This window comes from Myotis yumanensis, unplaced genomic scaffold (genome assembly GCF_028538775.1).
Source record: "Myotis yumanensis isolate MYYU_CA2020_CCGP unplaced genomic scaffold, mMyoYum1.0.hap1 SCAF_3, whole genome shotgun sequence".
Taxonomy (NCBI): Eukaryota; Metazoa; Chordata; class Mammalia; order Chiroptera; family Vespertilionidae; genus Myotis; species Myotis yumanensis.
In genome coordinates this window covers 46976660-46993377 of record NW_027223754.1, presented here as the reverse complement: position 1 = coordinate 46993377, position 16718 = coordinate 46976660, and the positions used below count along the sequence as shown (strand labels likewise).

The window sequence follows — 16718 nt, the reverse complement described above, 5'->3', positions numbered from 1 at the left end:
AAATTAATGGGTTATGAAATTACAAGGCACATTACAAAATAGATGATCTTTTCCTTACTTTAGTCATCTCCTCTATAAAATTCCTTATTACTATAATAAAATAGATTAATTTATTTTTCCTCTTATAAAGCATTAGCTATTCAGTATATGATTGGAATGAAAATATTTATATTACACTGTTTTTCAAATAAATTTATTGCTTTTGTTCAATGCAAAATATAACTTCTGTTAGGATTTCTTTTTAATAAGTGTATTAATATCGATCTAAATAATTTGTGCTATGTTTATATACAGAACTAAATCACAAAGCTGATTAATATTTAAAATTATACTATATATTAAATGAAATGAATACATAAATCAAGATAAAATTTGAATTAAAATGTAGTTCATGATTAATTGATGTTTTTTTGTAGAAATTATAAAATGTCAGATTTTAAGGTATTATTAATTTAGTGGTTCTTTTAGATATGTTAGAAAACAACCTTATTTCTGTTATGGGATTTAATCATGTACAGTTGTTGGAGGAAAGCATATTGATATGCTTTTTAAGCAAAGATTTGTGGTTTGAACTGGCTAAACTAGACACACACAGACAGCTATGTAGTGATTTTTTCCCTCATGAACATGATAGCAAATATAATATGGAAAACACATTTTAGAGATAAATAGACAAGTTTAGCAGAGCAAGGAGTTGTAGATGGGATGGTGGATCACATGTTTGAAAAGGTGAGTTGGGCTCATGTGGAAAAAAACTTAAAACATCAACTTGATTTAGTTCTGTGAAAAAAGTCTTTGGTATTTTTTTTCCTTTTTTTCCCCTTTATTGAATAAGATATTACAAATGTGTCCTTATCCCCCCAATGTCCCCTCATCCCCCCAATCCTGCCCTCACCCTCACCCCCTGTTGTCCACATCCATCTCTTATGCTTATATGCTTGCATTCAAGTCCTTGGGTTGATCTTTCCCCCTCACCCCCACCCTCCCCCGCTTTCCCTCTGAGTTTTGAGCATCTGATCAATGCTTCTCTGTCTCTATATCTGCATTATGCTAAGTGAAATAAGTCAGTCAGAGAAAGATAAATATCACATGCTCTCACTCATTTGTGGATTATAATGAACAACGTAAACTGATGAACAAAAGCCTTTGGTATTTTGATAGGGATTACACTGAATCTGTAGATTGGTTTGAGTAGCATGGGCATTTTAATGATGTTAATTCTTCTTGTCTGTGAGCATGGTATATGTTTCAATTTATTTGTGTCTTTAATTTCTTTCTTTATTTTTTACACTTCTCCAAGTACAGGTTTTTTACCTCATTGGTTAAATTTATTCCTAGGTATTTTATTCTTTTTGATGCAATTATAAATGGGATTGTTTTCTTTATTTCTCTTTCTAATAGTTGGTTATTGGTATATAAAAATGCAACTGATTTCTGAGTATTAATTTCATATCCTGCTACTTTTCTGAATTAATTTATCAGTTCTAATAAATTTTTGGTGTAATCTTTAGGGTTCTCTCTCTATATTATTGTCATCTGCAAATAATGACAGTTTAGTACTTCCTTTCCAATTTGGATGCCTTTTATTTCTTTTTCTTGTCTGATTTTGGTGGCTAGTCCTTTTAATACTTTGTTGAATAAAAGTGGTGAAAGTGGACATCCTTGTCTTGTTCCTGATCTTAAAAGAAAGCTATCGAAAATAGTATGGAGGTTCCTCAAAAACTTAAAAATAGAACTACCAAAGGATTTAGCAATTCCAGTTCTGGGTAGTTATCTGAAGAAATCTTAAATGCTAATTAGGAAAGATATATGCACCCCTGTGTTCATTACAGCATTATTTACAACTAGAGGCCTGACGCACGGAATTCGTGCAAGGGGCTCAGCCCACGCAGCTGTGGTGGCTTGCCTCGGCCTTCGTAGCCCTGGCTTCGTCCAGAAGACATCCAGTCTAATTAGCATATTATGCTTTTATTATTATAGATAGCCAAGATATGGAAGCTACCCAAGTGCCCATCAATAGACAATTGGATAAAGAAGATGAATACTAGCCATAAAATAGAATGAAATCTTACTATTTGGTACAGCATAGATGGACCTGGAGAGTATTATGCTAAGTGAAGTAAGTCAGACAGAGAAAGATAAATACCATATGGTTTACTTATACGTGGCATATAATGAACAAAATAAATGAAAAAGAAAAACAAAAATAAAGTCATAGATACAGAGAACAAGTTAATGGTCGCCAGATGGTAAGGGGGTTGGGTAATATGTGAAAAGGTGAAAGGGATCAAGAAGTACAAATTGCCAGTTATTAAAATGGTCATGAGATGTAAGTAAAGCATAGAGAGTAGAATATATATATATATATATATATATATATATATATATATATATATATTAGAGGCCCGGTGCATGAAATTCATGCGGGGGGGGGGGGGGGTGTTCCTCAGCCTGACCTGCACCTTCTCCAATCTGGGACCCCTTGGATTGGTCTCCCCCACCTGCCCTCACCTGCAGGCCTGGTTGCCCCCACCTGCCCTCCCCTGCTGGCCTGTTCGCCCCCAACTGCCCTCCCCTGCTGGCCTGATCACCCACAACTGCCCTCCCCTGCTGGCCATCTTGTGGCGGCCATCTTGTGACATCGCATTTAGGTGTGACGCCACCTAGGCTATTATTATATAGGAGATAGATATATATATACCTAATATGCTAATTGTCCCTCAGACTGTTAGACCAGTTGCTATGACGTGCACTGACCACTAGGGGGTAGATGCTCTGACTGGTAGGTTAGCTTGCTGCTGGGGTCCGGCCGATCGGGACTGGACCAGATGGGCTGGACATTCCCTGGAGCCCTCCCATGGTCCCCCCCAGTTGGCCTGTCCCTCCCCAGCCCTGATCGTATGCTGGTGGAGTCCCTCGGCCTGGCCTGCGCCCTCTCACAATCTGGGACCCCTTGGGGTGTGTTGGAGAGCTGGTTTCGACCTGACCCCAGCAGGCCAGGCCAAGGGACCCCCATGCACCAGTCCTCTAGTAATGTAATAATTGTCTATAGTGTACATTGGGTGCTAGACTTATCAGGTGTTCACTTCATAAGGTATTAAATGTTTAATCACTGGTTGTACACCTGAAACTAATATAATGTGTGTCAACTGTAATTGAAAAATAAATTTTAAAGAATTAAAAAAATCATTAACTTGGGTTTGAGAGCATCTTTAAAGATTTTTGAACAGGGAGCTTAATTATGATTTCTTCTCTTTTAATATGAAACCTAAATCCCTCAAGTAAGACTATATGACTGAAGAGAATCACTACAAAGAAAACCTAATTTTTTTTGGATAACAGTGTTAACTATCTAGGTGAAAGAAAGTGCCAACAGCTACTAACACTTAGGCATTAATTCAATATTGGTGGAATATTTCTTCTGTCTTGAAAGATATTGTAGCAAACTTTTTACATATTCTTGGATAAATTGATTAAGATAGAGAAAATTGAGTTCAAAAGATTGGGAAAAACACAAGCCCTGATTACTTATTTACACTTTTAAGATGGGTTTAAGCTGCTGAAAGATTTTGTTGATATTGCTGTAAGTTTGGTGATAACTACCTAAATACTAGAAATATATCGGGTCGTCTCTGTCTACCAGAGTGGCAGGTAATTTTATGTAAATTTAATTTTTTTTCTGTTTAAGAATTTGTATGTGCTGGATTCAAGAGGTTGAGTTTTGGTATTTTATTTAAATATTAATCATAAAAATGAAAATGGGAGGGACTTTCTTAAATGTGATTTGTTATAATCAAATATTGTTTTCTCCCTTTGTGGAATGCTGAGTTTTATTTGAGAATTATAAGAAGGCAAGACAAACTTAGAAGAAATTTGCCTAAAGTCTAATTTTACTGGAACAAATTCTCTTACAAGAAGAATATCTGTTTTTAATTTAATGAACAAAATAATAATTTTAGGCTTATTTTCATACAAACAAGTTTAAATATATATGCTAAAAGTAATTTTAGAAATCACATTTACTCTTTGATAACTGAGCAGGGGCTACTTTATCAATAAGTAAAATGCCTTCCATCTATTTTCTGTGCAATCAAATATCTGGAAACAATTCAAAGTCATTACTTTTCTAAGAAGAAAGAATCCAAGCACATTTTATTGGGAAACAAGTCTAAATGAGAAAAATTTAATGGGGCAATCAGTTCACTTCTCAAATGATTTAAGTAGATTTGCTACATTTTGGAATTTTGATTTTTAAGTATTTAATTTATGTCTTCTACTTCAGCAATAAACTGTTTTTTGTTGTTGTTGTTTTTTTTTAGTGGTGTTCTGGGTTATGAAAGACTTAGGACTGGGATACAGTATGGTCTCTTCTGTCATGGATCTTATGGATGCCCATGGAAATACATTTTTGAAGCAACCCTTTAGATTTTGCTGATGGGGATAATCACTTGGGTCTATAGTTTTAGTGAGCCCCATATTTTTGTGAGATGAAGGGATTTTTTAGGGAGAGAGGAAACAGTGCTGGCAACTGGTGGGCGAGGACACAAGGTTATCCTGTGTACAGTCCACATTCAATCTGGGATTCAGCACTGGATGATATATACCAGTGGGGTTGGCACCAGCCTGCTGCGACAACTCTTCCATTTTTTTCCTTTAAGAAATTTGTTGGTGTGGCTTTTTTTTAAAGTCATATTTCCTTAAAATAAACAGAACAACAAAACAAAAATTTGTTTGGAAGGACCCATAATTGTGACTTGGGAATTTACTCAGTTGTAAGGGTAGTCATTCATGCAGCATGCAGTGTTCTGTAAGGTAACAGGCCCAAGCTGATAGCCCTGTATCTGCTGCTGTTCATGAGAAAGTGGTGCTGTTTGCAGAGGGACTTTGTCACAGTGCAGAGGAGTGTTCATTCTCAGGGGCAGACTGCTCATGATTAAAGTGGAACAGCTTGAGAAACGTGAAAGTTTGTTGCTCTTCATCTGTTTTACTATGAGTTGGGATTGACTGCTTTTAAAATATTTTGAAAATATTCCTGGCAAAGGTTTTATTTATTTCTACACTAAAGTATGGTGTGACTTATGAAGAAATACTGGAAGTTGACAGAGAATATGTAACCTGCTGTGAAAAAGCAACTCTCATCCAGCTTTCAAGTTTTTAAATCTCCATTTCAATAGGATAATAGTTTAGTTTTTATAATTCAACACTATAAAATTTCAGCATCACTTTCAAAAATAAAATGAAGGACCACTTGGGAGAACACTGTTGGAAGCATTTTTTTTAAAACTGGTAAGATAAGGTTAAGAAATTATATATTTCTTTTGAGATATACCTTTTCCTATTTCTTCATCTTCAAGTAGCTCAAATATTTTTAAACTATGTGGTAGATACTAAGTTTTTATTCTGGCAGTTTCAAGTTTTCTATAAAAATTAAAAGTATACATTATTACAAAAGTCTGAGTGATAAATAATATTTAGCACAGGAAGGATTTAACATCTTTATTAATGATTTCATTCTCTTATCTAATTAACTTTTCATTTTTTGATTGTAAGTACCTGAAAGATTGACAAGCTTGTCCTCTTGGGTTGAAATACTAGATTTAGGAATTTAATAAAAATGTATTCCTATTTTTAATGAAACATAGGAATGTGTTCAAAATTAAATATCTTTTAAAAGCAGGTGAATTAAGGATGAGAATATAATTAATGGATTGTCCTCCTTCACACTAACAGATATTAGCTACTGCAAAGTGTACAGCTACTGTAAAACTAGTTTAAAGTATGTGTGTTTGTACACATAGTCAAAGGCACAAGTATATAGTGAATATTTGACTATATTAAGATATGGGTAAGTAAATTGACTTATATTTATATTTAGCATGGAATACATTATTCTTATTTGGTTTACAGAGGTGGATAATATTTAAAATTATTCCCTGGAAGAGCATTATGTGGAAGGATAAAGGAATAATGCTATTCCCAACACTGAGACTTATCTGGTCAAAAATCCAATGGTAAGAGAACTGGTAGCCTTAGGCTGGCAGTGTTGAGGAGACTTGTTTATTTTCCCTTTTCTCTAAACCTAGAGCAGATACTCAATAGATGTAATTAAATGAACTGCATGTTCCCGGCTAGCATTGCTCAGTGGTTAAGCATCGACCTATGAACCAGGAGGTCCTGGTTCGATTCCCAGTCAGGGCACATGCCTGGGTTGCGGGCTCGGGGGTCCTGTAGGAGGCAGCCAATTAATGGTTCTCTCTCATCATTGATGTTTCTGTCTTTCTCTCCCTCTCCTTTTATCTCCGAAATCAATAAAAATATATATTTAAAAATGAACAGCATGAATAAATGAATGGGACTTAGCAGGAAGATGGTTCTGAAATAAAATGACAGATTCCCTCCCTCGCTGCCTTCATTCTTTTTTCTTTTCTTTATTTCTCTATTGATGCAATTAATACTAGTATATCTGTGAAACACCTACTATGTGCCAGCACTGTCAGGTGCTTGATTGTACAGTGTCCAAAATTCAGATCTATTTTATTTCCATTGGCTCCTTCAAACTTCTAGTATGCCAACATTGATTTATTGATTTTATGAACTAGAAAGGGGCACATTATAGTGTTCCTGTCCGTGGCATTCCTTACGAATGTGATTACAATTATTTTCCCATTCAGTTTTAGGCATGGGTTAGTGTGTTGACAGCTATCAATGCAATTGGTCTTTATCCAACTGTTCTTTATCTCTGAAATCTGAAATGTTAAAACTTGTTTCTTTTGGCCCTAACTGTTTTTTCCCAGTGGTTAGAGCATTGGCCTGTGGACTGAAGGATCACAGGTTTGATTCCAGTCAAGGGCACATACTTCGGTGGCAGGCTCAATTCTAAGCCAGGTAGGGGCATGTGCAGCTGGCGACCAATCGATGTGTCTCTTATATAGATCTTTCTCTCTGTCTCTCCCCCGCCCTTCCATTCTCTCTAAAAAAATCAATGGAAAAAATATCCTTGGGTGAGGATTAAAAAAATGTTTCTTTTGAATCTATATCAGCAGGCTTCTATTAATTTTGAAAATGAGTGATTTCCCTATATTATAGATAAAAGTTGCAAGAGCTTAAATTAATTTTCAGCTAGAAATAAAGCTTGCTTTGAATGAAGCATTATCTACAGTGGAAAATATTAAGTATAATTTGAACACTGGGTTTACTTTGTAAAATTCCTTTTTAAAATTTTAAGAAGTAAACTTTTAGTTGTTTTAATTCTGACTGATGATAACTTATGATAATACCATATATTGTCACGGCAATCTTACCTAGAAAGCATAGTAACCCATTGACAGTAGGCTAAATAATTTTTCTTGATTTTATATTAGACACAATTTCAGTTCAATCTTTTCAGTGCGAGAACTGTACATTTATTGACTAGAAGAAGAATTGACATTTCATCAGATAGTTCTTTCTCTTTTCATTTTTTTTTGCTCAATCCTTCTACCCCCCTATCCAGCCCCATACCTGTCAGCTGTCTCTATTTTTCTTGTTCATTGAATCTAATCATCTGATTTTTATCATATGGTTATCTTTATATTAGTTTAATCTTGCTTTTGCATAAGGTATCAAAAGGAATGACTCTCAAAAGCTACTTTTGCTTTGAGTAAAGGATGGGTTAAAACTAGCTATGTTTTTGAGATTTATCTTTCCCTCTATCTCTTATTTGTCCATGTAAAAGTATTTATAAAATTTCTCTTTATAGATATGCAGTATTTGTTCATTCTCCTTTTCATAAATTTCCAACTTATTTTTGTACTTTCAGCGCTGCAATGAACATTTTTGTTCATGTCTCCATAGGCACATGCTTCTCTAGGATTTAGACATAGAAGTGAAATAGTGGCTTATAGGCTATGAATATTGTCAACTTTCCTAGATTTTGCTGAATAGCTCTTCTAAGGCACTGAGCCAATTTAAACTCCCACACACAGTTGGTATGCTCTGTCATTTCCCCACATCTTTCCCAACAGTATTGTCAGAATTTTAAAAGATTTGCTGATATGAAATGATACCTTATTTTCAAAATATGTGGTTCCCTGTTATTAGGGAGTCTGAATGTCTTTTCACAAGCTGTTCTTTACTTTGCGTGTTCTTCATTTTCCTTTATATATATGTCCTGTGAACTATATACACACATAGAGCAGCCATTCTCACCTGTGGTGCCTATGAATTTTTAAAACATAGTCAATACCTGACTATTTAGTCAGGGTCACTGACCTCTTTTCCCTTAGATAGTCAAATAAGAAAAACAACAACAACCAACACAGTAGTCATCTAGTATGAATGAATCAAAATTATAACTATTTTTAAAAATCAGAAATGGAAACAATATATTTTTTGGTGTGCCACAAAATTTTAGTAATTAGTTTACGGATGCCATGAGATAAAAAAGGTTGAAAATCACTGACTTAGAGGATATTCACTATGTTGTGTTTTGTATGCATTTAAAACTTTTTTCTATTGCCACATGTTAAAGTTTTAGCTAAAATAATTCAAATATCCCATATTTTTCAAAAATCCAAGCTTTTCACAAGTTTTTTGCACATTCCCAGGGCTTGCAGTCACATGGTTATGCCTGCCTCTGCATCCCTGCTTTTTTCATTTGCTTTTGTCTCTTATTGCATTGAAAAATGCAAAATGAAAAATAAAACTAAATTGCCACCTCCATGGAATACACGTATATGAACACATATTAACCTAAGATGTATGTATAAAATACATTTTATGAGATGTTGGTTATAAAGGAAGATCAAATCTGAAAAATCAGAATAATTTTAAGTTGAGCATTTATTTCTGTGTTTGCAAGTATATTCCAGCTCTCACTCCACCATCACCCCATAAAACTAACATCCTCACATTGTTCTTTCTGGTCCTTATCTCTCCCACTTCTTGTGTAATACTTCTTTCCTCCCTAGATAGTGAGATAATACATCTTCTAGTTTTTACATTTATTATGTGAGCATGGATGTGTTAAATAACAATCATGTGGCTCTGAGAGTGAATTTAACCTGAGTACCCTTATTTATTTTAATATTAAAATTTATTTTATTTTTAACATCTTTTTCTCAGTTTTATTGAGCTATCATAGACATATAATATTGTGACAACATTGTGTAACTTTAAGGTGTACATTAGTTAGTTATTCATAACAAGAAAGAAACAAAGGAAAGGCCAGATATTACAGGCATGTCATTGGACAGCTTCACTAGGAAGCTCCAATTTCATACTCCCCAGGGAACACTGGCTTATTCCATGCAAAACATTGGGGTAAGGGATTCAACAAAGAGAAGTTCGATGCATGCCCAGTGAAGCTGGGGTGACAGAGGAAAGGCACTTGTCTGTCAGTCACACCTGGGGACAGAGATTGTTGTCCAGGATAGGCTTGCTTACTGTAAGAGCGTGAACATTTGGGAATGCATAATCCCCTAAGCAAAGAAGTTCCTTCTCTTGGGCACTTGGGATTCTTGTTGCTCGGGGTGCACTCTCTTGGTTCTCTTGCATTTGCCCGTGTGGCCCATAAGCATTGAGACCCAAATTCAATGGACTAATAATGGACTGCAATGGGAAACACAAGCTAAGCTAGCCTCTTGGTGAACTGGACCTGGCTCCAACATGGAAAGCTAGCCTGATGCTAGACTGGACACTGGCTCTGATTTTAGCTCTAATGAAACCCCAACTATACTTTTTTCTATGATTGAACTAAAGGAAATGGGACTTTGGAAACCCAGGGGTATAATGCCACAGAAATAAAGCTTTCTATCATATCTCATCCCCCCATGCGAGTCTCAGAAAATTCCTTTTCTCGGGATATCACAAGAAGCCCAACCCCATGAGCAACTGGGGGAGACGAGCCCCTCTCCTCTTCTTTAACAATATAATCACCATCATGTCACAAAATTACCATTTGTTTTTGTGGTTAGAGCATTTAAGATCTACTGTCTTAGCAACTGTTGGCCATATAATACAGCATCATTAACCACCATGCTGTACTTACCTTCTAACTGGAAGTTGGTACCCTTTGACCAACATATCCCCATTCACCCCCCCGCCCCCAATCCCTGTTAACCAACATTCTGCTCTTTAAATTGAGTACTTTTTGATCAGCCTAATATCCATTAGATATTTGGGAGCAATGAATTTCCCAAGGCCATTATACAAGGTGACCCCCCAAAATGTATACACACTTTAACAGCTGATAGCTCAACTTTGAAAATGAAATGTATTTTAATAAACACTGCCTTTATAATTATTCAAAGGCTGTGTATACATTTTTGGGATACCCTATACATACAAAGTACAGTGATATTTTATAAAATGTAGATAAGGTATATAATCTTTTTTTCTAGTATTATTTAAATTAAGTCCATGATATATTTTCAAATGTTAATGTTGATAACATTTGTAATCCATGAAAATAAATAATTATCAGCTACTTATAGAACAGAGCTTATCTTAGAAATATTTACTTCTGAAAGCAATAATCAATAGGCTGATGATTGACGAAGGGAGGAGGGTTGGAGGGTGAAACAGGTGAAGGGATTGAGAAGTACAAATTGGCAGGTACTAAATAGTCACAGGGATTTAAAGTACAGCATAGAGAATGTAGTCAGTAATAATGTAATAACTATGTATAGTGCCAGGTGGGTATTTGAAATATCAGGAAGGTAACTTTGTAAAGTATATGATGTTCTAACCACTATGCTGTGTACCTGAAACTAAAACAAATAATACTGAAAGCAGTAATAGGCCATTAAAGTTAATCAGAAATGTATTTCATTTAAATGATTTTTCTGTTTCGATTATAAATTTCATTAACAAATTTTGTTGAAGTATATCCTGATGCACTACCAGGTCTTCTGGCAAGTCATTTCTTTTAAAGTTGTTTTTGTGTGAACAAACAGGGTGGGACAAAAGTAGATTTACAGTTGTTCATATGGAAAATAATATAATAATGAACAAATAATAATACACAAGTAAACTCTGTTCTTTTGTATTCACAACTGCTAACCTACTTTTGCCAACCCCTGTATTACAATCATCAGTGGGCTCTAGGCATAATAGGAAAGAATTGAGGCCAGGAGGTGGTAGATTGTGGTAAAATATACCAAAGGTGTGTCTGAGGGTTAGGTGTTTGGCTGTAGTGCAGGTGAGTTAAAGATGCTGGGGCTGTAGGATTGGTTTTTTTTTTTTTTTTTTTTTTTTTTTTTTTTAATATATTTTATTGATTTTTCACAGAGAGGAAGGGAGAGAGATAGAGAGTTAGAAACATCGATGAGAGAGAAACATCGATCAGCTGCCTCCTGCACACCTCCTACTGGGGATGTGCCCTCAACCAAGGTACATGCCCTTGACCGGGATCGAACCTGGGACCTTTCAGTCCGCAGGCCGACGCTCTACCCACTGAGCCAAACCGGTTTCGGCTGTAGGATTGGTTTCTACATGGATTTTTCAATCTCTGAATCTGTTGGTAGAGTTGGAGTGAGACAAACTGTCACCTGTTTCTAAAGTTCTCAGTGAAAGAGGGAAGTTGGTGGGTGTGACAGGGGCATTTATTAATTATCTGATGGAAGCTTTTATATATATATATATATATATATATATATATATATATATATATTTAAACCACGTTATTGGGGTATGATTGACATACAAAAAGCTTTATATATTTGATGGATGCAACTTGATGAGTTTGGAGGTAAGCATACATCGTGAAACCTTCCCTTCAATCTGTGTCACAAATGTATTGGAAGAGGTGATCTTTGGCACAGGGCTTGAAGATTAGTGGTCTGGAAGAGCCAGGAGATTTCCAACTCCTTCCTAGATTTGGCTCTGTAAAGTGTTAGAGATGTTGTTTCTATAATAGCATATGTGTAAATATGAAAATAAAATTAATTTTGATGAAATAACTTATGATTGTACACAATGAAACATCAAATTTTAGCATAATTTAAAAATAAAGGGTATTATAGATAAATAACACATCTTCTATACTAATAAAAGGGTAATATGCTAATTAGACCAGACGTCTTCCGGTCATCCTTCTGGACAAAGCCACGGTGGCAGGGGCCGAGGCAGAGGTGGTTAGGGGTGATCAGGCTGGCAGGGGAGAGCAGTTAGGGGTGATCAGGCAGGCAGGCAGAGGGGTTAGGGGCAATCAGGCAGGCGGGCAGAGGGGTTAGGGGTGATCAGGCAGGCAGGCAGGTGAGTGGTTAGGAGCCAGTGGTCCCGGATTACAAGAGGGATGTCCAACTGCCGGTTTAGGCCCGACCCTAAACTGGCAGTTGGACATCCCCTGAGGGGTCCCGGATTGGAGAGGGTGCAGGCCAGGCTAAGGGACTGCCCTTCCAACCCCCCATGCACAAATTTCATGCACCAGGCCTCTAGTAAATAAATAAAATCAACTTGCATGAAATTTATAAAGACACTTGGAGCACTGATAGGAGAAAGCATGTAATGAGATAATGTTGAATAAAGTTGCATAATAGTAATTATGGTCAAAATCATGACTTTGTATATGAGAAATTTATTTGAAGCTTTGTTTAATTATAAAATATATAATGTTGTTGCATAAAATTGAAAATTAAATTCTTTTAAAAAAATATATTTCATTGATTTTTTTTATAGAGAAGAAGGGAGAGGGATAGAGAGTTAGAAACATTGATGAGAGAGAAACATCGATCAGCTGCCTTCTGCACACAGTGCGGGGATGTGCCCGCAACCAAGGCACATGCCCTTGACTGGAATCGAACCTGGGACTTTTCAGTCCACAGGCCGATGCTCTATCCACTGAGCCAAACCAGTTAGAGCAAAAACTAAATTCTTTATAAGTCAATAATCCAGGTAGCATATAAGGTTCTTTGATGATTTAAGTCTCGTGTGACTCAATTTTGAAGTCTTGGTGGTAATTTTTGTAATACTAATAACACATTTGCTATTTTTATATGAATAAAAAATGAACTAAGTTCTGTTTACAAAACAATATCAATAGTTATTAATCATTTGCATATCTTTTATTATATCATCTCTGAATCTACTTAGAAATACTTGCAGTATTGTAATTGGCATTATTGTCAACTTAAAATTTTTTAAATGATATACTATTTTGTTTATTTAAAATGTAGAAATGCTATTAGTAGTTAAATGTTTTTTTTCCCTATAGCCTTGGGAGAAGAGCAGTTTAAGATGAAAATATTAAGTCATTGGCCATAATACTTAATTGGTAAAGTGGTAAGATATAATGGGAAATAAGATACCTCTGTTTCCTCAGACAAATAGAGGACTTTAATTTTATAGTCATTCCTCAGTGTAGCTGTTCATAATGGAAAATTATCCATGCACATCTCCATGCTTTTAACATAAAATATATCTAGCAATAAATGGGATATATGTATAGCTGTTATGCAGAAGGCAAAGGGCTTGAAATGGCATCTCAAGATCCAGAGCAGAGAGTCATAATAGTAAATAAAGGGTAATTGTTGGATAGCTATGCTGCCCTTCTTTTGTTCCAGGGTAATTCTGCCTGTGGGCTAACTTTTATATAAACAAAGATAATTGAACTTTTACACCTTAAATGATATTGCTCTCTTGTACTATTTGTTTGACTACATCTCCTCAGGGTATAGACTTGACTTGAATGTTAACTTAGGAAACCTATTCATTTTTTTTCTGTATGTAGAAACAAGAGGAAGATACCCCATAATAGAACAAACACTGGCCTTTGTTGTGGTAAAACCCTTTTTGATTGTTGTGATTGGATAGGCAATACACTTAAGAGTTTAAGAACAAGGGTCTGAGAGCCAGGATCTGAGTTTGAATCCCATCTCAAAGTTTGCTAGCTGGGCCTCATTTTCCTTGCTTGTAGAATGAAATAATAATAGTACTTTCTTCTTGGCTGCAATTAGTGATAATTGATTGAGATAATAAAGTAACTAACATGGTGGTTGGTACATGATAAGCACTCAGTATATGCTAGCTATTATTTTTCCTCCTTTATTCATGGTGTATATTTTTTCCTAATATTTGATTGGCAGCAAAACATTTCAGGGTAGAAATTGTCTGATGGTGTTTTTATAAATGTACTAGAGGCCCGGTGCACAAAATTCATGCATGGGGGTGTGTGTGAGCCTGCACCCTCTCCAATCTGCGACCCCTCAAGGGATGTCTGACTGATCCCGGTGGGATTGGGCTTAAATGGGCAGTCGGACATCCCTCTCACAATCCAGGACTGCTGGCTCCCAACAGCTCGCCTGCCTGATTGCCCCTAACCACTCCCCTGCCAGCCTGATCGACGCCTAACTGCTCCCCTGCCAGCCCGATTGCCCCTAACTGCCCCTCCCCCTGCAGGCCTGGTCACCTCTAACTGCCCTCCCTTGCCAGCCTGTTCACCCCTCACTGCCCTCCCCAGCAGGCCTGGTCACCCCTAAATGCCCTCCCTTGCCAGCCTGGTTGCCCCTAACTGCCCTCCCTTGCTGGCCTGGTCACCCCTAACTGCCCTCCCCTGCAGGCCTGGTCACCCCCAACTGTCCTCCCCTGCAGGCCTGGTTGCCCCCAACTGCCCTCCCCTGCAGGCCTGGTTGCCCCCAACTGCCCTCTCCTGCTGGCCTGATCGCCCACAACTGCCCTCCCCTGCCGGCCATCTTGTGGTGGCCATCTTTGACCACATGGGGGCAGCCATCTTGTGTGTTGGAGTGATGGTCGTTTTGCCTATTACTCTTTTATTAGATAGGATTATGGGGAATTGTGTAAAGTCAATTGTCACATTGTCAGATGTGCTGTAGTGGTCAGGATCTAAACTCCTAGATGCTTCCTTGGATTATTGCTCCTGGTAGGGTTGCCAGATTCATGTTGCAAGTGCTTAGGGTTACATCCAAACATGCTCTCTAATTTGTTAAAGACAAGCCATTGAGAAAAATTATTTGGTGAATAACATTAATTAGTACATTTTAAAGCAGGGTTTTCTATTATCCAACTGGTAATCAAATGAAATTTCTAATTTTATTAAATGGTATTAGATTGTTATGCTTTTACTCTCACTGTAGTAGAAACTAACATGAACACAAAAATCTGAGATTTGACCAACAGAATGATGCACAGGGACAGAGTCTATGGGAAATTATTCAGTGTCCTCCAAATGAGAATATATTCACATAGGAAAGACTTTTAATTTTTGATATCACTGATTCATTCTTATCATATTCAGGGATATTTGCAGTTTCTGTTGGTATCATAACAAAGCAAAGCCTTTAGATTATGCATTTATGAGTTATTAAATAGAGCCACTAACTTCAAGTTGGTCCATTTACAACAGCGTGGAATAAATGCACAGCCTTCAGAGCAATGTGAAAGGCTTTCTGGTTGGTAGAATATGGCAAAAAGTTTCATTTGAGATTTAATTGAACTACTTTGGAACCCATTCTTCATTAAGATTATTTTGTTTTGGTCTAAATGTTGCTAATTATTATTATTTTAAAAATATGTTTTTATTTTTTTGAGAGAGAAGGAGGGAGAAGGGAGAGAAACTTCAATGATGAGAGAGAATCATTGATTGGCTGCCTCCTGCATGCCCTCTACTGGGGATAGAGCCCATAACCTGGACATGTGCCCTGAGGGGGAATTGAACAGTGACCTTCTGGTTCATGGGTCAACACTTAACCACTGAGCCACACCGGCCAGGCAATATTACTAATTATTGATTCATAAAATTATGATTCATAAAATTATCTGATAGTTGCATGTCCTAACTTTTGAAAATGTGAAATATTACTTTTCTGCACTGTATTCTGAGAGGAAAGACAATCTGGAGATGAATGGGCACTCACGGTCTCTGGAAGGTATGATTTGTGAAGAGTCAGAGGGGTGTGGCAAAAATGTCCACTGGTTAAAGAAGGAACAATAAATGTTTCACTCATGTTCTGATTTTTAAAATCTGGGTTTAATGTGCTTACTTTTTAGCTGTGGTCCCAGGGCAATACTTTAGGTAATCTAGGCCAACTGCTTAATTTGTTTTTATTACAAACCCTCAAAGAAGGTTTAAATTAAATTATATATTTGGCAACACTTACTAAATATATTTAGTGTATTTGTTATTTTAATGAGATCATATATTTTGGATGCAAATTCAGACTATATTTAACAATTGGTAGTCTACACTGGTGCTGCTCTTCTGGAAAGCAATTTGACAGAACGTGGTTAAAAATGTGTTTCTCTCTCCTGATCCTTCTACTGGTTATTTATATTGGAAAATTTTTATAGAGACCAGCCGTTCAGGGTCATGAACAAGCATGTTAATTGTAGTGCTTGTTGTAATAGTCGGAAGTTGAGACAGTCTGGTATCTGTAATGGAGGGACAGGTAAGGGAAATTTGCAGATAACGCAAATGTATTCCTAATGTATCATTAGGAATAATCAACTAAATGCATATGAAGTGCCTTGGATTGCCTTTAAAAACATAAGGTAGAGTGAAGACAGGTAGAAAGAACATGAGGTATTCAGCACAATACCATGTAGGCATCTTAAAAATACATGTACCAAACAATGTTATATATTTTACTGGAACACATACTAATGAAAGCGTTTATATTGAACACATTAGTATATTAAACACATAATTAGCTCCTAGAATCCTTTAAACAAACAGTTGTTTATCCATAGCTACATGTGAATTTACAGGTCATCATTTACAAAAT

At 36.4% G+C, this 16718-nt stretch overlaps 1 protein-coding gene across 4 annotated transcripts in view; it reads left to right on the top strand.

Moving 5' to 3' along the window:
- The window catches only part of GPC5 (glypican 5), a 1289857-nt gene that overhangs the window by 42659 nt on the left and 1230480 nt on the right, over window positions 1-16718 (top strand). The window lies entirely within an intron of this gene.